The sequence below is a fragment of the Aulonocara sp. 'chitande type north' Nkhata Bay genome, linkage group LG4, assembly GCF_057382095.1.
Source record: "Aulonocara sp. 'chitande type north' Nkhata Bay isolate Kocher_YH1m ecotype deep benthic linkage group LG4, A_spYH_male_GT1.1, whole genome shotgun sequence".
Taxonomy (NCBI): Eukaryota; Metazoa; Chordata; class Actinopteri; order Cichliformes; family Cichlidae; genus Aulonocara; species Aulonocara sp. 'chitande type north' Nkhata Bay.
In genome coordinates, this window is record NC_141347.1 from 36,273,780 (window position 1) to 36,290,470 (window position 16,691).

Consider the following 16,691-nt stretch of genomic DNA (forward strand, 5'->3'; position numbering starts at 1 on the left):
AATTGAAACATTATTGTCATCTTGAAATATTAAAATAAAATTATATTTTATTATTTTTCGGCACTCAAAACAAGTGTCACATTCGCAGAAGCCGGTGTACCGGGCGAAACACCAGGACTTTCAACCCCAAGTATGGAGAAATGTAAGAGAACATACAACATTTAACGATACCTGAGCAGATTCATTTGCATTTACTTTTGACGAGAGTTGCCTACACAGCAAAATCTCCAGTGTTAAATTAACACTACAGAGTGTCCATATGTGTCCACTCCTCTGAGTGTTCAATATAACACTGTTGAGTGTTAAATGAACACTTTTGACAGTGTTATATTTTTAAAAGTAACCTAGTCAGTTCTGAAGATTTACAACGACTAACACTGAGCAGTGCTGATTTTCTAACACTGGAATATTTCTAACATTTTGAATTATTTTCCAGTGTTAGAAAATCAGCACTGCTCGGTGTTAGTAAGAGACTTTCAAAATAAACACACAGCCTTTGCTGAGAAGTATCCGGAGGGAGAAGAGAGAAAAAAAAAGCTGTTTCACAACTGATGCGGAAGGCTGGTCTGAGAAAAAAATCAATTCAAGAAGTGGATGAAGTCTGAAAATTCAGCTATGTACACAAGGTTTATGGCCGCTCAAGACATAGTCAGGTATTAGAAGCCGCACCACCACAAGAAGAAATGATTGCGCTGATACCACTAAAATGCCAGACACAGGAGGAGGACATTTGTGAGGCTGTGCACACAGTGTGTGTGTGTGTGTGTGTGTGTGTGTGGGGGGGGGGGGGGGGGGGGGGGTCAGAATGTGAAACCATAAACGACTTCCCTAAACCTGGTGGTCTGGAAGTCCAGCAGTTCATCTAAACAAAAGGCACTTAGACTAAAACAGATGTAGATATGTTTATCCTACCACAAAACAATACGAGAAGGTACGACCTCTCACATGCTCCTAGGATGTGGGTGTGAACGGCAGAACACTCTGGAATGCACACAAAAGTCTTTGCAGACTATTAAGGATCAAACCTCTACCAACATGACATTGATTATAAAACTCTAAGCATATATGAGTAGATATTTCTTAGCATAAATGACAATCCAACAATATAAATCTAACATCTTCCATTGCTGCATTTGGCATTGCAGCTCCATTTGGGATTAGTCTGCGAGGAAGACATCGTCAGCATAGAGCAGTGGTTCTTAACCTTGTTGGAGGTACCGAACCCCACCAGTTTCATATGCGCATTCACCGAACCCCTCTTTAGTGAATTTTTTTTTTTTTTCAAATTCAAGACATAGATATGTTTTTTTTACTGGTGCACAAAATGAGCCGTACATGAACATCACCTTGTTCAAAGAACAAAACCAACACAATGCATGAACTTACAACAAATTACATACCTGCAAATCAGTGTGACTTCTGCTGTTGCCTTTGAGAGACCAGTTCAGATATGCGTGGCTTCACCTTGGCAAGTGCCAGTCTCATGTCATTTTCACAGAAAAGTCTGTTCCTTTTCTTCGTTTTTATGTCCAGCATCGTCGAAAAGGATTGCTCGCAAAGATATGTTGTAACAAATGGTATAAAAAAATCCAGGGCTTTCTTAGCAATAATTGGATACTTGTCCATTTGTCGACACCAAAACGTTGAGAGTGTTGTTGTTCTGAAGAGTTGCTGTTGAACCTGGCTCTGCTGAATTTCAATGATTTCGTCAAGGTATTCATCATTGACATCTGCTGTCTCAACAGCAAACGTGAACGGCTGTCTCACCCATGCTGGATATGACTCTCTTGTAGGGAAATATCTGTCGAGAGACTTTGCAAGCTCATATAGGTGCGTTGCAATTGTTTGCTTCAGTTCCGTGGATACAGAAACATCTCCGATTCCAGACACATCTTCGACCTTACTTACACAGTTGTCCAGAAGGGGGAAGTTTGCAAAGTTGTTGTTCTCTGTTCGTCGTTTCCATAACGTTAGCTTTTTTTGAAAAGCCTTCAGGTGTTCTTCCGCTTCTATGATATTGACTCCACCACCCTGCATCTGCTGATTGAGATGATTGAGAGCTGCGAATATATCAGCCATGTACGCTAAAATGAGAATGAACTCAGGATTTTTGAAGCAATCTGCATGACAGTGTTGGTGCTCTTGCAAAAACAGGGCTAATTCCACACGCATGGCAAAAACACGATTCAGCACCTGTCCCCGGGATAACCACCGAACATTAGAATGGTACAGAAGTACCTCGAATTCAGAGCCCATTTCTTTACACAGCTCACTGAAGATGCGGTGCCTCAGAGCACTATTTCGCACATAGTTCACACATTCCACCACGGTTTTTAATACTTCTGCCATTTTTGGAGGCAAGGTTTTTGTTGCCAATGCATGCCTGTGCAAAATACAATGAGTCACAATGATGTGTGGTGCATCGGCTTTTACTAGCGCACCAAAACCAGAGTTTCTTCCCAGCATGACGGGAGCTCCGTCTGTACAAACTGCAGAAACCATGTCCCATGAAAGATTGTTGTCTCCGAAGAAGTCATCCACAAGCTTCTTCATGTGGATGCCTTAGTTGTTGTTGTAAGAGGCTTACAAAATAAAAAATCTTCTTTTATCATGTCATCTTTCACATAGCGCACAAAAACAGTAAACTGGCTTAGATTAGCAACGTCTGTGCTCTCATCGAGCTGAAGGCTGAATTTTGCCGGGCTTGAAATCAGATCGGCGACTACTTGAGCCAAGATGTCTTTACTCATGTCTTCTATTCTGTCGCTGACGGTGTCATTTGAAAGAGGAATTTGTGATAATTTACCTTCGGCCGCTGTTCCAAGTATCAGATTTGCCATCTTTAACGCGGCTGGTTTCACGAGTGTTTCACCAATGGTGTGTGGCTTGCCCTGCTTTGCGATCAGGTAAGCAACTTCGTACGATGCTGTGAGGATCGGTTTGTTAACGGGTACAAATCCAAGAGCAGGCAGAGTGGGCCTTTCATCGAATCTGGCTCTCTTCACCTTGAATTCAGCAAGTGTTGTGTTCTTGTATTCCCCGTCTCCATGCAGCTTCAAGAAGTGTTCCTTTAGTTTTGCCGGTGCGAGACTAGAGTTGCTCAACTTGGCGTTGCAAATCATGCAGATAGGACGCTCACTCCCATCACGTTCCGTGATACATGTAAATCCATACTGTACATATTCGTCCAACCACTTTCTTTTTTTGCCCGACATAGTTAGTATGGATTAAAATGTTAAAAAAAAAAATCACGCGAAGTACTACCACGACATTCACATGTTGACTACTGCGCGCGCTACATTCCCCGCAGGCCTGATTGGCCAAGCAGTGTAGCATGATCATCTGCAGCCAGTGATGGCCAGAAGGGGGCGTGTCATCACAAATTTACAAGATAATTCGGGTGTGGCTGGACCTCTGCGACCTCCGCAGTGGAGGCTCTGCCGAACCCCTGAGACCGACTCACCGAACCCCTAGGGTTCGATCGAACCCAGGTTAAGAACCACTGGCATAGAGGAATGTCCAAGGGTGGGCTTCTTGGAGGTAAGCGGTCATGGTGTCCATGCAGAGGATGAAGAGAAGCGGGGACAGTGTGGAGTCTTGGTGCACACCCACGGTAATGTTGAAAGGTGGTGATGTTCCCAACGGGCTTCTGACTGTGCTGGCCACGTTTCTGTACAAGGGCTTGATCCAGTCGACGTAGGCCTTGGGGACCCCGTGTGATGGGAGAGAGTGCCAGATCAGGTCATGAGGGACTCGGTTGAAAGCCTTTTCCAGGTCAAGGAAGGCCATATGGATGGTCTTGGTCTTCTCTCGGTGCTTCTCCAACAGCAGGCGGGCGGCATGGATGGCATCTATTGTGCCGCATCCTTTGACGAAGCCACACTGGTTGGGCGTTATTGGGACAATTTCTCGCAGCCTGGCAGCAATGATCTGCTTGAATACCTTCATGGTGTGGCACAGGAGTCGGATCGGGCGGTATTTGCAACAATTGGCCATGTCGCCTTTGCCTTTCCAGATGGGCACTGTGGTGCTGGTTGACCAGGCTGCAGGGACAGCCCCATCTCTGACGATGTTGTTGAACAGGTCGGTGAGGACTGAGATGCCCTGGCGGCCGAGTATCTTCCAAACTTCGGCTGGGATGTCGTCTGGTCCAGTTGCTTTGCCATTCTTCATTTTCTTGGCAGCGGCTTTTACTTCCTTGATGGTAACTGGGGGTCCTGGGACGGAGTCTGTGCTGTGGATTGGCTGATGGGGGAACTCCACATTGCAGATATCCGAAAAGTACTTGGTCCAATGTTTGAGGATGGTGGGCGAATCGTGGAGGATCTGATGATTGGCATCCTTGATATGTTTGACCTGGCTGGTGTCCTGTGTTGCTCGATGGCGGTTTTTGGCAAGGCGTTAGACTTTGTTCGCCCCCCTGGGCATGTCCAGTTCTTTGTAGAGTTGGTCATAGTGTGATGCCTTTTCTGCTCCTACTGCCTTCTTTGCTCAAAGTGCCCTGTAGTGTTGATAGTCAACATCGTTGTGAAACTGAAGCCACATCTTGAATGCTGTCTTCATTTCTGTGAATGTTTGCTGTACGCTGTGGTTTCACCACCACATTTGCTCGTTGATGAAGTGCCTCGCTGGCTTCATCTTCCCAAGGGTGCTGCCTGCCGTGTCGTGTATCTGACTGGCGATTAGGGATAGGTACTGGTATCCGGTGCCATGATGGCACCAGTTCTGACATAAACAGTAGTAACCAGCCCGAAAAGCAGCGCACATTTCGGTGCTTTATTTCGGTGCTTTTTTTTCCTGAGCTGTGATACACTTTAGATTCTAACCAATCATTTTACGTTCCCGAGGATAGTAGGCGGGCCCAGGTACATACGTTCTTTTAGAGCAGAGCTACAGATTAAAAATGCCCAAGGCGAAGCGGTCAAAAGTCTGGCTGTACTTCACAGCAAAAGATGCAAACTCAGCAGCAGCCGTTCTTCTCTGCGTGAGGAGCTTAATGTTGTTTGTGTGTAATTTACGTTGAGTAGGCTAACCACGTTATTACATTGATGCATGTAAGTTGAACTAGCAAACATCATCATAGCTACATGCGGCTGTCTTCTTGTTTGATGGCAGATACTCCCTTCACCCTGGACAAAAAGGCTAAAATGACCAAAGAAAAAGAGGAAAACAGCTAAACATGAGAGGTTTTGGATAAAGTTTGTGTTTTTTCCATTGTTTAAGCACTGCTTCCAGCCAAGAGTGATGCCATATATGCCCCATAGCTGCAGAAAAGGCTAACATTGTTATCTTTTTACAAAAAACAGCTGAACATGAGAGGTTTTTGGACAAAATTTGTGTTCTTCATTCTTTAAGCACCGGCACCGTTTCAAAAGTACCGGTTTGGCACCGGTATCGGATAAAACCTAAACGATACCCATCCCTACTGGCGATGTTATCTCAGATGGTGTCTAGTGGTCCATTGCGATCCACTCCGAAGTGCCCAAGTCCAGTAGCTGGCTTTTGCACATGTGAAGGCGCCACCATTTTATCTTCTCTACTGAAGTGATTGGTGATCGTCGTTGCTGGCCAAGGTTGAGTAGTAGGTCCATCCACGTGTAGCTGATGCTAAGAACCGATGTTGGTTGATAGGATGTGCTGGCCTCTTTCTGAAGAAAGTGTTGGCTATGGCAAGATCGTGTGCCTCTGCGCAGTCCAGAACACGGCATCCGTCGTTGTTTCGGGTCCAGAATCCTTGGCCGCCATGAAATCGCACATATCCGTCTCTCTCCTGGCCAATGTGTCCATTTAGGTCATCGCCTACTGCCAGGTGTTCTTCAGGGGCCAATTGCCTGTAGGTGGTGGGGTTGAGCCAGAATGCTTCCTTCCTTCCTATGCCTCAGGGTACTGAGGCATAGTGATTGGACTAGCTTCTTTGGGCACGACGCGTGTCACCTCTGGGAGACGCCCTAGTATTCGTTTCCAGATTTTGGGTTGGCATTACATTCGGTGCGACTGAAGAATACCTCCCTTCTCTAACCTGTCTGTGTGTTTGTGGCTGTGTCACTCTGATTACCTGTTTCAGCGACACGTTCTCATCCCAACGTGTAATATACTGACAACTGTGATAAACTGTCGGTATGTTACGTGTTCGGAGGGATGAGAGAGGGTTGGAATGAATCTATAAATGTGTTTTACGTGTGACATGAAAATCCACCTACTGTTTACTTTCTGATCCTGAATCACTTTGGAAAACATTATGTCATAGGGTTATGTTTAGTGTTATGGCCCTAGCCTCCTTTGCAATTGACCTTGTGTGGGTGTGTCCTGCCATCTCTCCTGCCTTAGGTGCCACCTTTTTTGTACAGCTGACTCCCATCAGCAATTAATAATACTTTAGGCAGAGAAAAGTGAAGTCTACTACCAGAGAGCCTTGTTGGGTTGCAGTTAGTGAGCTGTGTGTATGGTGGTTGATAGCTCCTGCTCTGTGGAGAGTAGTGTGTTTTGGTGACTAACCCTTTTTGATTAACTTTTCAGTTTATTGACCAACACCTGAGTTTTGTTGTTTTCTTTCTTTAAAAGGTGAGAGTGGATAGTCTCTTTTTTGTCAATAGAAAAATTAATAAAACCCTTTAACTTCAGTATTTTTTCCCCTGTCTCCGTTTTTAAACATGGACACCTTGTGTTACTTTCCCTCGCCCCCTGGACCTTTCTAGGTGAATGTAAAAGTTAGGGTTAGGGTTTGAATGGAGGCCTGGAGCCTCTGCTCTAAGTGTGTCTTATCGCCACAAGCGGCTTTATATTGAATTGAACCGAGAACCCAGAGTATTTCATAAGGATGTGGAAGGGTATCTTTAATGTTACTATGATACGGCTAGGGACGTGACAAATCGTTGGTGTGTTACGCACTGGGAATTATAAGGCTCTGGTTTCAGAGGCGCTTCCCTGCTGGTCTCGCTGCCCTCATGTTAAAATTCAGAACACCTCTCGACTTCACGACAGTGTTTGTGCCCACGGAGCTGCCTGTGATTGCTCAGCCAAAGCTCTGCCAGTGTTTCCTTTGCCCTCTGCTGAAAATGGCCAAACATGGATTCTGATGCAGGCTGTCTTCAGGAAACCAAGGAGAGCACCTGGAAGAGCAAGAGAAGGTACTACGTCGCCTTGGTGCCAATCCAGCTCTTCTCAGACTCCTCCACTTGCTCCACCAGACCCCTTGGAAACAGCCCTCCCATCGTCACGGACCTTCGCTGCTGAGTTGGAAAAAGCTTGGGGCTTTTTATTCCAGTGCTCCCCAGTATTCAAACCACTCTGTTAGACTTATTCCTCTGACTTGTCTAAGATCACCTGCATGACACATTTATTGAGAGGCAGAGCACGACACTGGGTCCACCCCTTTCATTAATGTCAATGATGAACTTTATAATGACGACTCTATCAACAAATTCAAGTGTCTCTGTGGCTCGGTTGCAGGGGAGGGTGGTGCAGGGGAGGGTGGTGCAGTGAGTTCAGGGGGCAGAGACAGATCATTTTGATGACGCCGCTCCTGTTTCATTAGCAGCTTGAGCCCAGAGAAGGAGGAGGAGGAGTTGGACCAGCTGATGAGGAGGCTAAAAAGCGGCGTCAGCAGCTGATGGCAGGAGTCAGGGCGACAGCGACAGTGGACATGGGACTGATTAAATACACCCTCAAATGAAGTTAGACCAACCTTAAAAGTATCAAAATAATGCTGCTACTCATAGGTCAGTGAAACATGGATGAAGGTTAAATCCAAAGACAAGTTTCTCTGTGCAGTCGTGTGTAAACAGAGATGGGAAACATGTCTGTCTGCTGTGGCTCATCCTGTGCTGTTCCACTGGCTGACAGTTGGTGGCAGTAAAACAAAGTAAATGTAGAAATGTGTCAACAAAGTCTGAGACACAAACTGTATAAAAGGATAGATTTTTTAATTGAAAAAGATAAAAAAATATGTGACACAACTAAAAAATATGAAAGATATAAAAGGTTTAACTTCCTGGATGGAAGGACCTGCCATCAATCTGAAGCTTAGCTTAATCGTAGCCTAACTCTATGTACCACAGGCCTTCAAGCTGGGAGTAGTTAAACCGTTACCTAAAAAGCCATCACCTGACCCAGCTGTCTTAGCTAATTATAATCTCTGACCTTCCTTTTGTCTCAAAAAATCTTGAAAGAGTAGTTGTCAACAGCTAAAAGATTATCTGCAGAGGAATGGCTTATTTGAAGAGTTTCAGTCAGGTTTCAGAGCTCATTACAATAAAGATATTTAAAAAATATGTAGCACTGCTTTCTTCCATTTGTACAATATCTCTAAGTGACAGTGACCAACTAATCCATGCATTTATTACATCTAGCTGGACTACTGTGATTCATTATTATCAGGAAGCCTTCAGCTGATCCAAAATGCTGCAGCAAGAGTCCTGACAGGGACTAGAAAGAGAGCAGATTTCTCCTGTTTTGGCTTCCTGTTAAATCCAGAATTCAAAATCCTGCTCCTCACATACAAGGTCTTAAATAATCAGGCCCCATCTCATCTTAATGACCTTGTAGTACCATATCACCCTATTAGAGCACTTCGCTCTCGCTCTGCAGGCCTACTTGTTGTTCCTAGAGTATTTAAAAATAGAATGGGAGGCAGAGCCTTCAGTTTTCAGGCCCCTCTTCTGTGGAACCAGCTTCCAGTTTGGATTCAGGAGACAGACACTATCTCTACTTTCAAGATTAGGCTTCAAACTTTCCTTTTTGCTAAAGCATATAGTTAGGGCTGGACCAGGTGACCTTGAATCCTCCCTTAGTTATGCTGCAATAGGCTGCCGGGGGATTCCCATGATGCACTGGGTGTTTCTTCTTCACTCACTATGTATTAATAGACCTCTCTGCATCGAATCATTAGTTATTGTTAATCTTTGGCTCTCTTCTACAGCGTGTTTTTTAAAAATCAAACCTAAATTCTTCATAGGACCTCAGTTTTTCTTCCTTCTATCAGTTTGAACCAGTCTGACCAGCCTGTCTGGCACCAGTGTTACATGTTACCTTCCCTTAAATGGCCTTCTTCCTTATTCTGATGCTCAGGTTGAACTTCAGCAGGTGGTCTTGACCTGTTATTACCATGTGATTGGCTGACTAGATATTTGTATTAACAAGCAGTTGAACAGGTGTACCTAACCAAATGGTTGCTGTTGTCATAAACACTGTTGTCCTGATCTGCTGGAGACTGTAGAGTACAGTACTGTACAAAATGCTGGACAGATGCTGCAGCTGTGTCCCTTTTCATGGCTCCAAAGCAGTGATGTGTCACCACCTCTGCTCAGAGACACCGAGACACGGGGAGCCGTCGGACAAAGAATCGACAAAGGTGCCAGCGGTGGGGACGAAGGTTACCCCACCTCACTAAGTTTATCCAGAACTTACTGAAAATAACTGGAAGAATAACAAAAACAAAGCCGATAGGGTTGAATATTTTCTGATTTGTTGTCTTTATACTGTTGGTTTTTCTTCAGCTGAATAAAACTTCTGTAAGCTTCAGGTGTGTCAAACGCAGAGCCTTTAATAAGGCCGTGCTTCCATGAAATCTCACATCATTTATTCTCACTTGTTTGTCATCTATTAACTCATTTAACCAGCGACATTTTTGTGTCACTGTCAACAACGACTTGACACTTTTGCATGCCTGTAAACTGACTGTACATTACATTTCCCCGATGAGCTATTATTCTCTTACTGGCAGATCCAGTTTGTCAACAGGGGGACTAAGACATGGGAAAAAACGTCTTCAGCAGTGTTTTCATTTTCATTTCACTGTTTTCATTCACAGGGCACATGTGTGGTGTATCTGTCCTTCATGATCTCTCGGTGAAGCTGCATCCTCAAATAAAACTTCAGTCCAAAAGATGACCTTGTGCAGATCCTCAGCAGTCCTGTTTCACAGATTTACAGGGATGTAGTTCTGCTACAGTTCTGTGAGAGGAAGGCTGTTCCTGATTCTGGCATGAATAGTGTTACGCTGTCTGTGGCCAAAGTATTAAATAACAAGTTTTCATGTTCAGGCTGCTCTGAGTAACTGACTCCTGAGGTCTTGCTTTTATTTTAGCCCACACAAAACACGACTGAATTTTTCTGATTGTTTCACAAGAAATGCAATAATTACATGAGCTTTGAAGTAATTGTCACATTCAATGGAGGGACTCAAGCGCAGAGCAGAGTTCAATATGATGTTGATTTACAGAATCACCAACTGCAGATATATACAGTGGGGGACCTGAGGGGGTCCAAGGGAAAAATCCAGGAAGGGAATCTCATTCACACTTGCTCTCTTCTTCACTCACGTTCACACAGTGGGTAGGTCACGGGTGCAGGAAAATTATACACAGGGAAAGTTCGGTTACTTTGAGGCAAAAACACACAGGAGGTTCACAAAGCTAGAGATTCACTAATGTGTCTTGCACTGTCATCCAGCGACGAGACCGTCTGCGTCCCGGCCTTAAATGTCCAACACATAATTGCAGCCTGATGAAGAGCAGGTGTGTGAGCCAAGGGCGGGAGCCCGTAATGAGCTCCGCCCCGGCGGGGAGGTGAGAGGAGAAAGTAAACAGAAACACATGTGGCCTTGTGGAGCCGTCCGGGCAGACACGGGGACCATGACAGTAATACCCTACCCCAAACCCTAAATCTAAGCGTATGTGATCCTGAAAAGGTCAAATACTACAATACAGTTTAGGTGTTTGTGTAACTTGGATATAACCACATTCTGCTACTGTAACATGACCTAACCCGACTTTAGTTGTGTAACTACTTTTAGTTTGTGTTGAGTAAATGTTTAAAATGTGAAGTCTGAGCTGACTCTAAATCATCAGAATAAACCTGTACGCTCTGCAGAAAATCAAAGACGCGGGACAGCAGGCTGGTTGGCGCTCATCAAGCGTCAGAATCGTGTAATTACGCAGGAATGTTGACAGGTGAGATTCACCTGATGATAGACAGCCATTGTCCTTCGTGTATAGATCGCCTGAGGGCCTGGCGATGATTTGGGATTTGACACTAATGACACTAATTTAAACTTTCTGTTCACCCTTCACTGTTTATTTGGAATAATTGACAATGCTCGATGTTCGTGCTGATCTAACGAGTGAACAAACGCTCATCAGACTGAAGAACTGACTCGTTTTCATCTAGTTGAGGAAATAGTAAAACATCATCATGTAATTACACCACATTAAAGAGAAGCAGTTTTTATTTTGCGGAAAGTCATCATGAAAATGCAATAATGACGTTAATGTTTAAAAACTGTACAGTGATGAGCAAAAGTTTTGAGCCTCATTTCTTTCTGTTTTTCTAGTAAAATGTGAACCATGTGCAGCGATTTATTGATGGGTCAAACAGAGTTTGTACGACTCTAACGAGCTCGTTTGGTGTGAGCGCCTTTATTCTCAGCACAGTCTGAGCTTTCTCTACTTTCTTCTTCATCTTGAAGGACATTCAGGTCTCTTCTTTGGATGTTTCTTCTTTTTGTTCTGGTCTCTGTCAGGATGATCCCACACTGCTTCAGTGATGTTGAGCTTCTGGCTCTGGGGAGGCCCATCCATGCCTGATAGTGCTCTACTGTGTTGTTTCAATCCAGGTATGTTTCCACTGCACTGGCAGTGTGTTTGTGAAACCCTCCAGTTTAGATCATCACTCTTTCGCGCCTGTTGTCACAGATTCAAACATCTCTAAATGTTTCCAACAAAAAAACAAAACCACTTTTTAAATATCTCAATGATCGTCAGCAACAGGATTTATTTATGTAGTTTTTGGTCGAGTTAATGCATTTCACTTCAATACAAACGCTGCTGCTCAGCTCGCCCCTTCTTACACCTGTACACATCAGTCAATACTGTGAAACCTTTAAATAACTTTTATTTGACACAGCAGGGCAGACTTTTGTTTCCTGGTGTTAAATTAATGAGTAATCTGAGAAAAATGATTAAAAAGTTCCTGTTTAATCTGATGATTGTAATGTGAAGCAGGTCTGGTAACCTGCAGTGAGGTGTTGGGCGTGTCGTCAGACAGGTGTTTGAGAAAGGTGTGTTTTACTGCAAACCGAAAGATAAGATAAGATAAGATAAGATAACCTTTATTAGTCCCACACGTGGGAAATTTGTTTTGTCACAGCAGGAAGTGGACAGTGCAAAAGTTATGATGCAAAAATTAGAATACAATAAGAATAAATACAGTACACAGCTGTACAGAATAGAATTAAATAATATACTATATACAGTAGAATAAAATAGAATAAAAATATACAATAAGATAAAAATAGAATACGAATGCTATATACAACTGAGTAAAAATACAACGATGACAGAAAGGATTATTGCACTTAGTGTTATTGCACATGTGTGGATGTGTGTGTTTGTTCAGTTAAAGTCTTTGTTGTGGAGTCTGACAGCAGTGGGGAGGAAAGACCTGCGAAATCTCTCCGTCCCACACCGTGGGTGCCGCAGTCTCCCACTGAAGGAGCTGCTCAGTGCTGTCACAGTCTGCTGCATGGGGTGGGAGACGTTGTCCAACAGGGATGACAGCTTAGCCGCCGTTCTCCTGTCACTCACCACCTCCACTGGGTCCAGAGGGCATCCTAGAACAGAGCTGGCCCTTCGGATCACCCTGTTCAGTCTCTTCCTGTCCCCAGCAGAGATGCTGCCGCCCCAGCAGACCACAACATAAAAGATAACAGAAGCCACCACAGAGTCATAGAAGGTCTTCAGGAGTGGGCCCTCCACTCCAAACGACCTGAGTCTCCGCAGCAGGTACAGCCTGCTCTGCCCTTTCCTGTAGAGGGCGTCTGAGTTATGAGTCCAGTCCAGTCTGTTGTTCAGATGAACACCAAGGTACCTGTAGCTGTCCACAGCCTCAATGTCCATACCTTGGATGTTCAGTGGTTGCAGTGGAGAATGCTTGTGCCTGCGGAAGTCTACCACCAGTTCCTTGGTTTTACTGGCGTTGATCTGGAGGTAGTTCAGCTGGCACCAGTCCACAAAGTCTTGAGTCAGACCTCTGTACTCCTTGTCGTCCCCATCAGTGATGAGGCTGACTATTGCAGAGTCATCAGAGAACTTCTGCAGGAAGCACTGGGTGGAATTGTGGGAGAAGTCTGCAGTGTAGATGGTGAAGAGGAACGGAGCCAGAACCGTTCCCTGTGGGGCCCCCGTACTGCAGACGACCCTGTCCGACACACAGCCCTGAGTCCTCACATACTGTGGTCGGTCGGTGAGGTAGTCCAGGATCCAGGTAGTGAGGTGATGGTCCACTCCAGAGTTCACCAGCTTGTCCTTTAGAACCGAGGGAAGAATAGTGTTGAAGGCACTGGAGAAATCAAAGAACATGATTCTCACAGTGCTTCCAGCGGTCTCCAGGTGAGCGAGGGAACGATGTAGGAGGTGAATGACGGCATCATCCGCTCCAATGCCAGGCTGGTAGGCAAACTGAAGTGGGTCCAGTGATGAGCTTATTAGGCGCCGAAGCTGAGCCAGGACCAACCGCTCCAGGGTCTTCATCAGGTGGGATGTCAGAGCCACCGGCCTGTAGCTGTTGAGGTCCTTGGGGCGTGAAGTCTTTGGCACTGGTACAACACAGGAGGTTTTCCAGAGCTGTGGGACTCTTCCCAACCTCAGGCTCAGGTTGAAGAGGTGCTCCATCACCCCACACAGTTGGTCCGCGCAGGACCTGACGACCCTCGAGCTGATGCCATCTGGGCCCGCTGCCTTCTTGCCATTAATCCTCCTCAGTTCCCTCCTAACCTGGGTGGTTGAGAGAGACAGGCTGGAGCCTTGTGTTGAGTGTGTATTGGATGCTGTTGTTGGGGGTGGGGGGGAGTGAGCAGGGAGTGAAAGGGAGAGAGAGGAAGGTTATTTAAGCCTCAGCAGGTCTGCAGGTATTTTACAGCGATGGCTTTCTACAAAGTGATGTGTTTGGCTGCTGGGCTGATGCTCCTGACCCAAGGTAAGAGCTCTCTGCACACACCTGCAGCAGGTACAACTCAGAGGGCGAAAACACTCAGGAGCACAGCGCTCCACTTTAAAGTGACACTGCAGGAAAATAACCTTTACATTAAAGAAATCGTTTCTTTAATACGAATTTGATGTGTTCAGTTAAAATTCACAATGATCAGTAAACATAACTTTAATATATATTTTGAAGAAGAAGTTTTTATGACAGACGTGGAGAAACAAAGGTTCTCGTGGATGATTATTATTAGTTATTCATTCATGAGATGTTATGAAAAGATGTTGGAACTAAATAATTATTTAGTATAATTTGTCATCTGTCAGGTAATAAACTGATGGTTGAAGGTGTGATGATGGGTTTCCTTCATCACAGCTCAGAGCAGGAAGTGGGTCAGAGACTGAACCCAGAACTTTAGTGTTATTTTCTTCTTGTGCTGAGCTGAATGTTTGAGCACAAATGCACCGAATGCACATCTGATAGTGAGCTCACACACTTACTGCATACTTATAACATCCTGTCAGGTAATACAGGCGTAGTATTAGTGGTACGACATGCAGTGTGTGTCTGTGTGGTTTCTGTTTGTGAGATAAACGTGTTTTAATCAGGGTGAGTCACTCACTCACTCACGCATGGTATGTAAATGATCTTCTGGAAAGGTGGTAAAACCAGTCTGATATTAGAGGTAAAACAACAGATGAACGACTACATAAACAACCAGAGTGGAAAAACGGAACAAAGGCAACAATCTGGAGTTCCTCTAGCGCCCCCTGGAGGCTCACCAAAACCAAAAGATGGCCATACAGACTGCACAATTACTCATAGATTACTGGACTTCAGATTTTAAAGTCTTGGCATTAGCCAGGGGCGGATCTAGAAGGGTGGCATGGGGTGGCAAGTTCCACCCTAAAATGATCCCTTGCCCCCCCTAAGTGCCACCCCAGTTTTGTATATGACAGTGTTTGTCAAGGTTCTGGGTCAGTTTGACCCAGTATTTTGAGTTGTTATGTTTTGGTGTGTTTTTGCATTTTGGATTCTTTTCTTATTATGATGATTATGACTCTATCTTTCAGTTATTCTTGTTTAGGGATTAGTTCGTAGGTTTTTGTGTTCTCATGTTTATTGCAGGTTTAGTTCAGTGTCTAGTCTGTCTCTGTGTCGTGTCTGCGTTTTTGTTTAGTGGTGTCTTGTTTACTGTTTTACTCTGAAGGTTCATGTTCCTGTCTTATGTCAGTGTTTCTAGCAAAGGCATATTGCAGTGTAAACGCTGTAACGAAAACCAGCGGAGTGATACACCCAGTGTTGCCAACTCCTCAGTAAGGAAAATCGCTATTGGCTGTCCTAAAAGTCGCTAGAAGTCGCCAAATGATGTCATCGCCTAATTTGCATAATTGGTCATGCTAATGTAATTGTAACCTATGTTGTTGGAGAGAGAAATAACATCGTGGAAGAGACATAAAGTGAGTAAAAAACGTCCTAAATGCAGTTTGAATTTATTTAGAACCACAAATTAAATTTCTTTTAGCAATTATTGTTTTTTAATGTCACAATTCCAACACTGCTCCTTTACCCGGGCCTGGACGGGCAAAAATGACCCGAAATTGGCACTCTGGTGGAGTTACTTTGTGTGTGTGTGTTTATAAGTAGTTTTAAACCTTGTGATCCACAAAACAGCATAAGAGTAAAAGAAGAACTGACTGCGTTACAGTCAGTGCGGAGCAGCAGCTTCGCTCATGCGCGATTCATTTGCCGTTTGGACGCACAGGTGTGAACATCTCCTGCCCTGATAGCAGCTGGGGGAGGACTGTCCTCCACCTGGGAGCGCTTTGGCACGGGTGAGGTGCCCACCGCAGCACCGCTGCTTGTTGAGAGTAAGAGCGATCCGCACTTTTACGTCAAAAAGTCGTCATAAATAAGTCTCCAATAATAGCAGAAAAAGTCGCCAGATTTGTCGCTAGTCGCTTTTTAGAAAAAAAGTCGCTAAGGGGTCTGAAAACTGGCTAAATATAGCGACAAAGCCACTAAGTTGGCAACACTGGATACACCTCCTGTTGTCAGGCCTGCAGGTTTGTCCCTGTGCTGTTCTCCTCTGTCTTTTGGTGGACAAACTTTTCTTTTTTTTTTTACTGGCACACATCATTTGTGGGGTATCTTATTGCGACACCTAATTGTTCTCTCATTTTAGTTTTAGTAATATTTTTAAATGGTTGTAGAAAATGGAAAAAAAAACAGCAGGTGTATTGGCTGCATTTTTAGATAAATAGTTGTGTATGTTTACAAAATGTCATGAACTAGCTGTGTGAAGGCAGATGAGGACCCAAGCACAAAACTCACGGAGACAGGAGCTGAACTCAAAATCACTGCTTTATTGCAGGCCTTACAAAGAAACAGAACTAAACTGGCAAAACTAAACTAAGGACTGGGGGAACACAGAAAGGCACACAGGTTCGGGGAGGAGACGTTGACAACGCGACACTGAATTGAGGGAGACATTCACATACAAATACACAGAGGGTTAACGAGGGAAGTGGGAGCACACGGGGAACACAGCTGACACAGATAATCATAACGAGACACGGCAGGAGTAACACAACACTGATGGGAGACTATCAAAGTAAAACAGGAAGTACACAGAGGTGCAGACTGGAGGAGAGAGAGCGCACAGGCATAGCGTGCTGGGGAAAACATTGAATGAAACACAAGGAGGGGAGACGAGG